The following is a 14,785-nucleotide window of genomic DNA, read 5'->3' as shown; positions in this document are numbered from 1 at the left end:
TGTTACTTGAAGGCCGAGTCAAGATCATTGAACATTTGATTGCATTGATGAACTTCTTTGAACTTAAAACAAAATTATTTCTAATATTTTATATGGGACTGTCCTCAAGTCGTGCATTCATTGCAGCGCTTAGGAACGAGCAACACATTGCGGGGTCAGGTGAGAGCATGGAAAAGGCCACCAAAAGAAGGTCAACGATGAAACGATAAAAGCACTTTAGAACGCAGATCGACTGACATGAAGCATAAACTATTTCCGGTCAGATCAAGACCAGCTAAGGTCACAATCTCTGTTTGACCTCTTATGATCATGTTTGACCTCTTCACTTGATGCATCTTGACGAGAGAATCACGATGCAGTAAAATCAATAACGTCTTGATAAAACATATTTTAATGACGTCGCTTACTGCTTGCCGGCTAGTTTCCCAGAAAACGAGTCTGGGGGATGCAAGAAATTCCCTTACGGGAGTGTTATTTAAGAATATTTCATAATTTGTTGCTACAGCATGGGCTGCTATTAACAGTAACTAATTACTAACAAGCGCACCGACGGGGGTCTGCGCCAACTTCGTACCGACGGGGGGGGCGGATGACCGCCCCCCCCCCTGAGATCTCGAGAACGAAGTAAGATAGCGACAAGCGGCAAACGGCATGGGATACGCACGGACAAGGTCTACAATTTTTACAAAGGTCATTTTTAGGTCAGGTTAAAGATGACGTCACAGGGGTCAACAAAGTCAAAATGGCGGCGCTAGATATGGGGAGAGTTTTTCTCGAATAACTTTCGAACTAGTCAAGATAGGAACAATCTAAGGGTATCATCGTGATCCTCTCGTCAATCCGCATCGAATGATATATATGTTGACCTCGAAAGGTCAAGGTCAAAGGTTGACCTCAGGTCACGTGACCTCGAGGTCATCATGTATATCGTTCGAAGCGTCTTGACGAGCTGAACACAATGAGACCATCTGCGCGGCTGTATCTTGTTCCTGTGCGGAGTTTTGGCAAAAAACCTTTGGCGACCTTTGATGACGTCACATGACCTTACAGCTGTCCAACAGCAAAACAGACCTCAAGGTAGTGAAGGTTGATCGTATATGAAGTCATGTATGGTATATGGGGCCATTCCGATCCGTTTTAGTGGTCAAAACAGCAAAAACAGCCGCCAATGCCTGATGTTCATGACAGGCAATCATCGAGAGGTACCTGTCTTCTGTAAACCTGTCTCGTATTGCTCCACTGGTAGTTTTGTCATCGCACCCGTCGTCTCGCGGCCGACCGCCCAGTGTTCCTCCATCGCAGCGGCGCAGCATCCGCGGGCGGCGGTTTCACGGGCCGCGCGCGCCTCCCGCCGTGCAGCATTGTTACGACCATGCGGCGGGCGTTACGTCACGATGGCAACATGCGTCTGAGGCTGGGCAACACTGGCCCGTCGTGAAGGCGCCTCACCGAGTGAGTGGGACTGCGGCACGCCACAGGAACGCGAGTCACTCTGGGGAAGGGACAGACACGTCGTTGACGTCAACATGTATCCTCAATGTAATTAAGAATATACCTACTTACAACAGTCATCACAATGCCCGATTAGCATTGCTACACATTTAGTAAGCTAAACAATAGCACACACTTGAAGATTGACACGACCGAAAATTTTCATGAACTCGTAACACTCGTAGCACAATTGAGAATCGCAGTTGTCATAGATCCATCGAGGCTTGACAGTTATAGGGACGTGGGCGGGGACACATTTGATTGGCGCACGTTTATTGATAAAATGCCCATGTGTCATTATCATCGACAGAAATAATGCAAAAAATATCAAAATAACAAACGTCCTCACACAGGCTTCCTCCGTGAGGACGTTTGTCGCTATCGATAGAGTGCTGCGGCGATTGTCCGATCGATTTCTGGGAAGTCAGCTCTGAAGCAGCGAGGATTGGCGGCAGTATGATGGATTGATCCAGGTCGATAAGATTGGTGACCACTGGGGCAGGGGCCAGGGGTGTCAACTGTCATGAGATGAGGCCCCACAGCCCGACCAGTGTTGCGCAGGGCGCGGTGCCGACGTTAGCTGTCCAGTTCCACTGTGTCGGCAGCAGGGTCAGCTATTGCTGAACAGTCTCCGGTGGCAGTGGCAGAGGCATCGTCTTGTAGAACGTGTAAAAGAGGGAGCTGAAGAGGTCCGAGGTGGTATCAGCTGTCAGCGGAGGCTGACGAATACGATAGATACTGTCAGGGAACTGACAGCGTGAGCCTGTACGTTTGTTCTCAGCGTAGTTCGAGGTGACTATCGCAGCACAGCAGGAGCGGCGGATAGCCGGAGGAACAGCGAATATCGGGAGTTGGCGTCAAACAGCCAGAGGAGTAGCAATCACGGGAAGGAGCGGCAGGGACCGGGGAGGCCGGAGACCTCGGCCATGCGCGCGCTAACGGCTTTGGTGGCGCTCGCTCTACTCCTTACTGAGGCTCGGGCTGGCGATTATTGTGACAACTTCGAACCGAGTGGAGATTTCGGGTCCTTTTGGCATCAGATCAGTCAAGATTCCAACGGAAAATGGGAGCCCACCAGCTATACAGAAATCAAGGAAATCATTCCCAATTTTCCGGCGCCAGCCAGCGGTGACATTGTCATGTACCTGACCTCGCCTAAATCGGGAGACACAGCCTCTGCTCGTATGGAAACTCTGTCTAGTTTCCGCTTTCCTAAGGGATCGAGCATATCCTTCCGCTACTGGCTTCGCTCAAGCTACATGGGCTCTGCCACTCTGTACGCCGCCTTGGCAAGAGAAACACAAGAACTTGCCAAAATCATCGATCTCTCGGCCGAGTCCTCTCCTGACAACATCGACTGGGTTGAGGTCTCCGCACCGATCAACGCCAACGATAGCATACAATATCAGGTAATGAAGATTCCAGTGTTCCATACAGACTGACCAAACCAATTAAAATGTGTTTTATTGATCACCCTAAAACTAGAACTACCTCAAGCACATTAAGTCGTGATTTGATGGCTTCACTTTTGCATCGTTGACCTTGTGTGACTTCATTTAACCCGCGCCGGCGCCCCGCTGGGCTATTCACCCATACGCGCCCTGTTGGGGGGGGGGGAGGGGGGCAGATTCTGTCCCCCCTGTCTAACTTCCGAACCGATGGTCGTAGAAAGACGGGGAAAACGGCAATCGAAAGCTCTCAACAAGGTGGATCTTCAGAGCCCAATTTTTTTGCTTAAGTAGGTCAGAGGTCATGTCAAGGTCAGGTCAAGGGTACAAAATGCAAGTTTCTACAGTATCGTCCTTGCACCGTAGTTGCCGAAGAACTGACTGAGACTGATTGCCCAAAACGTGTTCTTAGATTACCAAGACAATATTTGTTGCATGCAATGTCATTCAAAGGTCAAGTTCAAGGTCAGGTCAAGTCAGGTCAGGTCACCAAAAACAAAATATAGAAAAGGGCATGTGCGACACATGTTTTATGGCTCATTTTATTCATAGAATTCAATAGGCACACTCAATAAGTGATATGGACCACATCTGGATTTATTTCAGGTCGAGACCAGGTCAAGGTCAGGTCAAGTGAGGTCAAATTTTGAAGTTGGTTGTTAAGACCTAAAAAGGTGTCTATCTGATGCCGTTTTTTTCACGGCGAATCGAATGGTGCTATTTTTGTTTCCGTACAAGGTCTAGAACTTAAGACATTCATAAAAAGAAATTGTGTGTCGTGACGTCATGAAAATTGAATACCTACCACATTTCTGAACCGATTCTTCTGCAAATTTGTATGTAGTAGGTGCACATAGACCACATCTCTGAAATAACTTCCGTTTTTCGACAGACTCAAAAGTTTGGATTTATAATTATTTTCCAAAAAAAGTCAGTTCTTTTTTTAAAATGGCCAAAACCCAGAATTGAGAAAAACGAGACAGCCATTTGATAGACAAAGTAGAATCACATATAACCTTTTTTGTTACGTTTTGATTCATTTGAAAATGAAGATGTTAGCGGCGTTTGAAGTTAAGCCGTTTTTTACTCGGAAATAGCGTGACATAACGTCACTGAAACGTCCTTTTCTGAAGAAAAAAAAATCCGACGAATTTCGCTTAATGTTCAGGGAACGTGTTAAATTGACGTATGATAGCCCTCGCCGGCACAGGCCATTTTGAGTCCTTCGACGGCACAAGGGGGGCGGGGGAGTTGATACGACCCCCCTCGCGTTTGGCCCCTGATGGAGCTAGAGCATCGCAGAAAAAACGAGCGTGTTGCCCGTCACGAGAGGAAGCCAATGATACCCAATTTTAACCCGCGCCGGGCCGGGGGGGGGGGGGGAGGTATTCGAACAGATTCCATGACAAAATATCGAAACGCAAAATATCGAATCGCAAAATATCGAACGCAAATTATTGAAAGCAAAATATCGAAGTCGCAAAATATCGAAGCCACAAAATATCGAAATCGCAAAATATCAAGTCGCATAATATCGAAATCGCAAAATATCGAAATGGCAAAATATCGACTCGCATAATATCGAAGTTGCAAAATATCGAAGTGGCAAAATATCGAAACACAAAATATCGAAAAGACAAAATATCGAACGCCAAATATCGAAAAGACAAAATATCGAAAGCAAAATATCGAAAAGACAAAATATCGAATGCAAAATATCGAAAAGACAAAATATCGAAAAGACAAAATATCGAAAACAGAATATCAAAAAGGCAAAATATCAAATGCATAATATCGAATAGACAAAATATCGACAGCAGAATATCGGAAAGACAAAATATCGAAAGCCTAATATCGAACGGACAAAGTATTGAATGCAAAATATCGAACAGACAAAATATCAATAATAATTATATATATAATTCTATATTCTATAATAATTCTATATTTTCGGCCTTATTTTGTTATATAAAAATACATCTCACTGCCATGTTATTGGTCAATTTCATCACCATATTTAAAATATCAATAAAGCGAAATATCAAAAAGACGAAGGCATAGGCGGCAACAGGGTGGCATAATTGACAAGGCACTAAAACTTGATTCCATGACAACTGAACCAGTGGCAGCTGAACCAGTGACAACTAAACCAGTCACAGCTGAACCGATGACAATTTAACCAGTAAACAGCTGAACCGGTGGAAAGCTGAACCAGTGGACAACTGAACCATTAGTTGATTCAACCCTTCCCGTTATTGGCGTTACAGTAGAAGGAGACAGTTACATTTGATCTAAAATAATAATCGAACCTAATCAAACCTAATCAAACCTAACCCAACCTAACCTAACCTAACCTAATCTAGCCTAACCCAGCCCAACCCAACCAAGCCCAACACACTACACAGCCTGTGATGTTTTTTTTTTATTTCAAAGCAAGAAGTGTCGGAAATGTCAGTGCATCAGCGATTCTTTTCAATATTCTGCTTTCGATATTTTGTCTTTTCGATATTCTCCTTACCGAATAATTTGTCTTTTCGATATTTAGCATTTGATATTTCGTCTTTTCGATATTCTGCTTTCAATGATTTGTCTATTCGATATTCTGCTTTCGATATTTTGTCTTTTCGATATTCTGCATTCTATATTTTGTCTTTTCGATTTTTTGTCCTTCGATATTTTGCCTTTTCGATATCTTGCCTTTCGATATTTCGTCTTTCGATATCCTGTCTTCTCGATGCTTTGTCTTTCGATATTTTATCTTTCGATATTTTGCAGCTTCGATATTATGCTATTCGATATTTTGCGATTTCGATATTTTGCTATTCAATATTTTGCCATTTCGATATTCTGCTTTTCGATATTTTTCAACTTCGATATTTTTCAATTTCGATATTTTGCTTTCGATATTTTGTCACTTCGATATTTTACCTTCGATATTTTGCGATTCGATATTTTGCATTTCGATATTTTGTCTGGAACCCGTTTGAACACCCCCTGCGGTTTTCGCAAATATGTATCTCTAAAACGGCGGCGCGGATCGCCGCCGTTTTTGGCACATCTGTTCGTGCATCTTTTCCGCACATGCTGTAAAAACGTCAGACCCAGGTCACCTAAGGTCAGGTCATCAGGTCACGCCAAGTGACCTCACCTAAGAAAAATAAGAATGCTCGTCATAGCTACACCGATTGAAAGATTGCCTTGAAACTTTCAGCGATTTATGAAGGTAACATTATCTATAAAATGTTGATCTCGGAATTTCGATATCGGTGACCTAAGATCAGGTCAATTTTGGGGCCTCCCAATTGTCAATGGGATAAAATTGAAAAGCGTCTGTTTTGCATGAACGCTATTCTAGACACTCTCAAACAGGCAGGTAAAATTGACACAATGAACCGGAAAATGGCAACTGTGACCCCTCTTTATGTCCCCGAGGTCATCTCAGCCAGGTCACGAACAGAATCTAACAGTTTTTCGCTAATAACTTCTGATAGATGCGTGCTAGAGCGATGAAAACGCCTTAGATGTGTTCGGCTCGACGTTGCGGATCGACTGATATGCAACATGACCTTATCTGGTCAGGTCATGACCTTGACCTGAGGTCAAATTTTCAAGTTGACCTTTCAAGGTCAAATTATAGTTCATTCAACGCGTCTCGACGAGAGGAACACGATGCTGGCAAAAGTAATGTCATGGCTCTTTTGAGTCAAAAGTTATTTCCCAAAAAACACTTTTCATAAAAACGGCTATTTTGGGAGTTTTTGCCCTCTGGAGGCTAAACCGTTGACCTGAGGTCAAATCTGAGAACATATTCAGAAAGGTCTGTAAAAGGGGGTATCGAATGCGCTTTTGCGCGACGCTGTAGCTCTATTGGTTCCCGAGATAGCCGTCGACAGTTTCCAAAATGTTGAAATAGTCAACATTTTACCTTTGGTGACCTCTGGTGACATGACCTTTGACCTGACCCAAAAAATGACAGAAGTGTTATCATCCTTATTTTGGACGTTCTTTCGATTGCCGCTTACCGCGTGTCGCTACGTGGCCCAGGAGCCGAGTTAGAGGGGGGTGTTCAGACCCCCCCCCCCCGGCCCGGCGCGGAAGTCTCGGAGCACCGGCCCGGCGCGGGTTAAGGTCCTAGGTCATCGGTTGGCCTTCCAGGTCAGGTCAATGACCCGAAAATCGGGAATACCGGGACCGGTTGGAAAGTCGTAAAGTGTGGCTTCTAAAGGTTTTTCTGGGGTGCTGATCAGTGATCACGAATATCGTGTTAGTTTTGATAACAGATGATGTCGTTAAGCGTTTAGACCAAGTCGGGTCAGGTCAGGTCAGGTCAACCGGTAGGGGTCGTGACGGGTATTCGTAGTTCCTGTCATCCGCCTCTGACAGCTTCGTAACATGTTACGAAGGCACCAAAACTACTTCGTAAATGTTCAAATGGTTGCTTAATTCGAATTCAGCTCCAAAAAATTAGCCTAGAAACACGTAAAATTCGAAAAAGTGAACCGAGGTCACCAAAGGTCAATGACCTGACCTGACCTTCAGAGATGACCTAGACACCCACCCTTATGCATGGGAGCAACATCAAATCACATGTTTGAACGTTTGAAACCACGAAAAGCTTGCAAACACGCGGCTAATGCGAGCCGACATACGCCGAATCGCGATTCCGGCCAAACATGGTTTCGGAAAAGAGGTCACAGGTCAAAGGTCATTTGGGTCAGGGTCATGAAATTTTAAGGGTAGGTGTAAGATTGATCAATGCGAGGGTACTGAAAGTTTCGTCGCGATCGGCCGCTTTTTACGCGAGTTATTGGCGAAAAACCTTAGGGGGGTTGCATCAACCCCCCCCCCCCCCCTCTGTGCCGGCGAGGGATAATTGGTACTGAAAGTTCGACGCTGCTGGCGTATCGCGTTTAGAAGTTATTGGCGAAAAATGGGAGGGGGCAGATTCTGCCCCCCCCCCCCAGTGGGGCGCGGGTCGCGGGTCAGAAAGTCTGAATTGGATCTGATTTTGACCATATGACTAAAAAATAACCTATATTACTCTCGTCATGCTTTTCGATGCTCTTCCGAACACCGAAGGTTACTGAACATTACTTTCGAACATTACTGAGTGTCGCTGCGTGGCCTGGAGGCCAAGTTATAGGGGGGAGTGAAAATGCCCCCGCTTTGATGTGTTACGGTTTCCTGGCGCTGCTTAACCATTGCATATGTTTCGGCATGTCATGTCGCGTATGATGTAAAACATTCATGCTTGGCTCGCAAAGAAAAAAAAAAATCGGTTGATTTTGACTTTGTTTTCTTTCAGATTATGATATTTGCCTCTCATACTGTAAGCAATATCACTGTGGACAATATCGCCATCGATGATATAGTCATCAGCGGGCCGGACGACCTACCAGACCGGGAGTGTGAGCCGGTCACGACAACCACTGCGGAGACGACGACCACAGAGCCAACAACAACTACAGCCGAGCCAACAACTGCAACGACCGAGACCACCACGTCAACCACAGAGGAAAGTACTACAACTGAACCACCAACAACTACAACCGAGCCACCAACAACTACAACTGAACCACCAACAACTACAACCGAGCCGCGCACTTCAACCACTGAGGCGACAACGTCCATTTCCACCACCAGCGAGACAACACAGCCCCCTCCGACCAGCACGGCCGGGCCGGGTCGCGGCGACGACCGCCAGTACGGCTCCAGCGCGCTCCTCTGGGTGGTGTTTGTGGTGCTGGGCTCCTCCACGGCGCTGGCGCTGGTGCTGGCGCTGACGCGGCGGTGGCGGCGGCGGGACGACCGGCTGGTGCCGGACAGCAGCAGCACCAGCACCAGCAGCGGCAGCAGCGGCTGGTACCAGTACGTCACTGACGACTACCAGGGGCGGATCCAAGGGGGGGGGTCACATGGGTCATGGCCCCCCCCTTGAGGCCCGGGGGCCCAAAGACCTGCCAGGGGCACCACCGGCCTATCAGGGGTATCACAGTCCTGACAGGGGCACCACAGGACCGCCAGGGGCACCACAGGCCTAGCAGGGACACCACGGGCCTGGTGCCCCTGGGCCCTGACAGGACTGTAACGCCCCTGACAAGCCTGAAGTGTCCCCGGCAGGCACGTGGTGCCCCTGACAGGCCTGAGGCGCCCCTGCAAGGCCGGTGGTGCCCCTGGCAGGCCTGTGGTGTCCATGGCAGGCCTGTGGTGCCCTTGCTAGGCCTCTGGTGCCCCTGACAGGCTTGTAATGCCCCTGGAAGGACTGTGGTGCCCCTGGGCCCTGACAAGCCTGAGGTGCCCCTGACAGGCCAGTGGTGCCCTTGCTAGGCCTGTGGTGCCCCTGGCAGGCCTCTGGTGCCCCTGACAGGCTTGCGGTGCCCTTGGAAGGACTGTGGTGTCCCTGGGCCCTGACAAGCCTGAGGTGCCCCTGACAGGCCCGTGGTGCCCTTGTTAGGCCTGTGGTGCCCCTGGCAGGCCTCTGGTGCCCTTGCTAGGCCGCTGGTGCCCCTGGCAGGCCTCTGGTGCCCCTGCGCCCGGAGAGGACTGGTGCCCCTGAAAAGTCTGAAGTGCCCCTCGGCAGGCCCGTGGTGCCCCTGACAGGCCCAAGGTGCCCCTGCAAGGCCGGTGGTGCCCCTGGCAGCCCTCTGGTGCCCCTGGCAGGTCTGTGGTGCCCCTGGCAGGTCTGTGGCGCCCCTGGCAGACCTGTGTTGACTGGTGCCCCTGCTAGGTCGCTGGTGCCCCTCACAGACCTGTGGTGCCCCTGGGCCTTGACAAGCCTGAGATGCCTGGCTATGACAGGCTCGTGGTGCCCCTGATAGACCAGTGGTGCCCCTGCTAGGCCGCTGGTGCCCCTCACAGGCCTGCGGTGCCCCTGGAAGGACTGTGGTGCCCCTGCCCCTAGGGGTGCTCATGGGCCCAACAGGCCCGGTGTGCCCCTGACAGGCCTGTAGTGTCCTTGCTAGGCCTGTGGTGCCCCTGCTTCCTGGCGGGCCTGTGGCGCCCCTGCTTCCTGGCGGGCCTGTGGCGCCCCTACAAGGCCATAGGTGCCCCTGACAGGTTTGTGGTGTCCCTGGAAGGACTTTGGTGCCCCTGACAAGCCTGAAGTGTCAAGGACAGACCCTTAGACGCCAGTGTCAAGTTCGTCGGACTGACAACGATTTGCTTACCTGATAACGTTCCTGGTAAGTACTCACTACTCAGCGTCCACAACATATACACATATACACATAGCACATTCATATATACTTGCTTACAATTGGTAAATGTGGTTGTGGCTAAGAGTTAAGATACTGACTAAAAATAAAAAATAAAAAAAAAACTGAAAATGGGGGCACCACCAAAATGAAGTGGACGAAATCCGTTGAGTTTTTAATTTTGGGTATAGGTAGGGGCACCACTTCGATTCATGACCCTCCCCTTGGAGTTTTCCTGGATCCGCCCCTGACGACTACTGGACCAGGCTCCAAGGGCGCCTCAGACGTATGTGGCAGTAGCCGGGGACGCCTCAGACGTCTGTGGCAGTGACCGGGGACGTGAACCGATAGTCAGTGGTAGGTCATACGGGTATGTAATGTCTATCAATTAAATCTATCCGATATACGCACACAATTATCGTACACGACAGAATTATCTTATGTAGTGAGCATTGTGCAACAGCAACTTATCAATCAATCAATCAATGTATTCATAGGTGCATCCACCATACAATGGCTCTTCCGCACCCGAGTCACACTGCGTCAATGCGAATAAAAACAGATGAAAAGAGCGGGTAAGAGAACGGGTAAAAGAGGACGGTGCTGACCATACGACACAACACAACATCAAGCACACAAGCTCAGCTTTACCCGGCCCCGGCCTAACGCAACAGCAGCTGCCTCAGTCGCCGCTTGAACGCAGGCCGCCTCAGGCATTTCAGATCACAAGGCAGCCGATTGAACACAGCACTGCAGTGAACCAGTCGTCTATCACCAGAACATGTCTTAGCTCGAGGGCAGTAAAGCAGGCCAGTCTGACGGGTTTCATAGCAAGTGTCAACGAACGAAAACATTGCAGCTATATCGGCAGGCAGACGAGTACCTAAGGCGGTTTTGATTGGACAGAGTCTGTGGTAGCTCACAAGCTGCTCGGCACGCGCAGCCACCCTAAGCTGATGGAGTACATCGGAAATATGATCGTACTTACGACTTACTTACTTATATCTACGTTGGAAAGTGTGGAACTTCTGTTGTACTCGTCACTATATGTAATATGAACTCACAAGATAGTTGTCTTGCTATTCATACCTCACCAACTGGGGGTCAGAAGATGTCTTGTCACACCCAGTGTCAATAGGTGACCTGCATCTGACCTGTTTCTGCTGACCTGCAGTAGTAGATATATCATATATGTTATGTATTTGTTGTGATTGATATTGTTTGTTTAGTGAGCCTAACCCGAACGAGATTCATAATGCAATGCCGCTTGTAAGAACTGGGCAGATTCATCGAAAGAAAGTAAGGTCGCAACAATAGCATATACGATATATACCGGATGTCAAACATGTGCTCATGCAAATACAACGAACAGCAATGCCACTTATGCTGGCTTTCTACATATTTTAGGTACAGGTCTCGCGGGTTTTAGCGGTAAGTTTTGCACCTAGAAAATTTAGTGTACTTCAGGCTATATCTTCGTCGTCTTAAGCTTTTAAGTGTTGAAGATGCGATCGACTTGTTGGGTAACAAGCCGGCCATGATCGTGTAAAATGGCTTCATCGTAGATCGATTAGTTTCTGAGATATAACCGGAAATGTAAAAGTGCAAAACCTACCGCTTAATCTCGCGAGACCTGTACATGTAGGTAAAGAAGTAGAAGAGTTTATCAAACAAGGCATTTGAGGAGTTATGGGATAAATCACACGGGAAAAGTATGAATTATTCCAAATGTTTAACATAAACACAGTTTTCTTCCGAAATCCAATGCTTTGTCTCGCGAGTGATTTTGTTATTCATGACTAAATGATACACAACTTACACTTCACGGTAAAAAGCTATTACCGATATGCTATATTGTTGTTAAGTTTTAGCTGATTCGGACTGTTGTAACCAAATAGTAAGTCAACAAGATATCTTGGCTCGCTACGCGTCGCGTTGGCCATAAAATAATTAAGGAGAAAATTTGGGACCGATTGGTGTTCGTCCCGTGATGATCGGACGTCTAGAAGCTTCGATATTCGCGAAAAACTTGCTGAATTTGCAAAAGTACTTGGTACTTGCTTGGTACTTGCAAAAGTACTCGGTACTTGCCGAGATAGGCGAATTATTTCAATCGGCGCCGATCAGAATCCTTAGAACGGAGGTACCCACGCTCATTTCTGGCCGTATTTCACTTTTCTGAGATGTACGTCAAACTACGTATTTAAAGGGACCCTCCCACCTTAACATTAGATTTGAGTTGAGATAGCCAAAATGGGGTCCCTGGCTAACAATTACCGGTTTCGGCACTCACAACATCGAGAAATGCCTTAAATCGGAAATATTGAATTTCAAAATTGCAGCATTTTGATTCAGAGGGGCTAATGCTTAGGAATACCCCTCTGAATGTGTGACGTCAGCGCAGATATCTAACGCTTTTTAAATGTTTGACTTAAACGTTTTGTAGCACGCGGTGGTATATGCTATTTGCGCGCAACATCTGCCGCAAACGCCGCACTTCTAAAATAAAGTCGCTAGAAACAGCGGAGATCCCAAAAAAGTAAACAAAAGTAAAAGTCTAATATCTTGAAAACCGGTGAATATTTTTCGGTGAAATTTGGTAGATATTCGTTTTCGCTCTTTCTGAACCGAGCGACATCATTTTCATGCCAATTCATAAACTTTTTTGAAAGTGGGAGGGTCCCTTTAAGAGATATGTGGTTTAGTGGCGTTTAGTGGTGTCAATCGGAACTTGAATCTTCGGAATTCCGATTTTGTCCAATGTCCAATTCGGAATTCGGTTGGACAGTGGCAGCAGGATTTGGACAACTTTGGACAATCGCTTGTTACACCTCAACATTAAAAAAAAAAAATCGTGTTTAACATTGATTGGCTATTAGAAAGCTCAGCTCTCCATATGATTAGCACTTTTGAGCTGGTAACGGTACATGAAAAGCAAATTAAATAACAGTGTTGAGTGTTAAAGGGACACTCCCACCTTAACATTAGTTTTGAGTTGAGATAGCCAAATTGGTGGCCATGGCCTGCAAATACCGGTTTGGGCACTCACAACATCGAAAAATGCTTTAATTCGAAGATATGGAATTTCAAACTTGCAGTTTTCGGATTCTAAGGGGCTAATGCATTGGAATGCCCCTTTAGAATTTGTGACGTCAGCGGAGATCTAACGATTTTTAAATCTTAGACTAAAACCATCGTTAACACGTGGTGGTATACGCTGCTTTGCGCGCAACGTCTGCCGCACTTTAAGGCTGCCAAATTATTGCTTCCAAATAAAGTCGCTAGTAACAGGGGAGATCCCAAAAAGTAAACAAAAGTAAAAGCCTAATATCTTGAAAACCAGTGAATATTTTTCGGTGAAATTTGGTAGATATTCGTTTTCGCTCTTTCTGAACCAAGGGACATCACTTTCATGCCAATTCATTAACTTTTTTGAAGGTGGGAGGGTCCCTTTAACTATTGCGTAGGTGTCGGACATCTTTGGACAAATGGCTGGCTTAGACATTTTTGGACGGACAGTCGACGTAAGCATTGGACATTGGACGGACTTTGGACAAAGGTTTTCTGAAATTGACACCACTAATGTGGTTCCGCGGCTATTTCGCAGGCCCTAAGAGAAAAAGGTCGCTGCAAAAACTGACGGCTTAAAAAAACCGCAAACCGACGCAAATAGAATAGTTATACGATAGGGATGAGACATCGGATTAATGCAAACATTGACTGCAGTGCTTGGCGCGCCGCCGCGACTGTGCCTTTCCAGTGCAGTGGGACCAGCCAGTGGCCACCAAGCCACTCAATGGCTGTAGCTTGTTTTGTTTTGTTTTGATGGGTTAGGCGGGGCCCTTTCGTCATGATGAGACCATTTCAGAGCCGAAAGGATGATAGAAATTAGGGGGAGACATTGGTCTGGGCGGGCACCCTGGTGAGTCGCCGGAGCTGAGCCCATCCAATATGGACAGGCCACCCAGCCCCCAAAACACTCACTGCACCCGGCTACGGGTGTGCTCCTATAAGAGCTTCCCGCATGGGATAAGTTGCACATCCAGCCCGGATCAGAGTAGTGAGGTGTGGAAGGAAGATATTTGACTATCATGAGGATTGAAAGGACGGAACGGTGAAAGGTTACCTCTGCCCAGATGGCCAGATGTGTAGGTATCCGATCCGTAGTGGTCGATCCTCTCCAGGTAGCAGCGGGGCAGGTCGCCTACCCAAAACAGGGCTGAAGTGAGTAATCGATAACGCTCGTCATAGTGAGCTTCTGTGAGCATGACAGGGTGTGTTTTGACAACTGACACGAGCTCGTCGGAGCAATGATGACTAGCACAGGCGGTGTTGAGTGGGGCTGAGTGCTCACGAAGCTGGCATGTGGCTCGTCCTACAGAGGTCGCCAGGTATCACGGCGCTCCGGGCGAGCCCTGCGACCGGGGGTGGAGGAGGTAAGAGTCGCGGGTGGTACGACATAGGTGGCGCCACGTCCGCCGCACAGCTGTCTGTCTGTCTGTCGGTCTGTCTGTCTGTCTGCCTTTGTCTGTCTCTGTCAGTCTCTGTCAGTCTCTGTATGACTTTATTTGTCTCTGTCCGTCTCTGTCTGTCTCTGTCTATGCATGTATCTGTCTCTGTCTGTCTTCGTCTCAGTCTCTGCCTCAGCCACCA

The sequence above is a fragment of the Amphibalanus amphitrite genome, unplaced genomic scaffold (assembly GCF_019059575.1).
Source record: "Amphibalanus amphitrite isolate SeventyFive unplaced genomic scaffold, NRLGWU_Aamphi_draft 001004F_arrow, whole genome shotgun sequence".
NCBI classification, from domain to species: domain Eukaryota; kingdom Metazoa; phylum Arthropoda; class Thecostraca; order Balanomorpha; family Balanidae; genus Amphibalanus; species Amphibalanus amphitrite.
The sequence above is the reverse complement of the archived record's forward strand: the minus strand, read 5'-3'. Positions refer to the sequence as shown.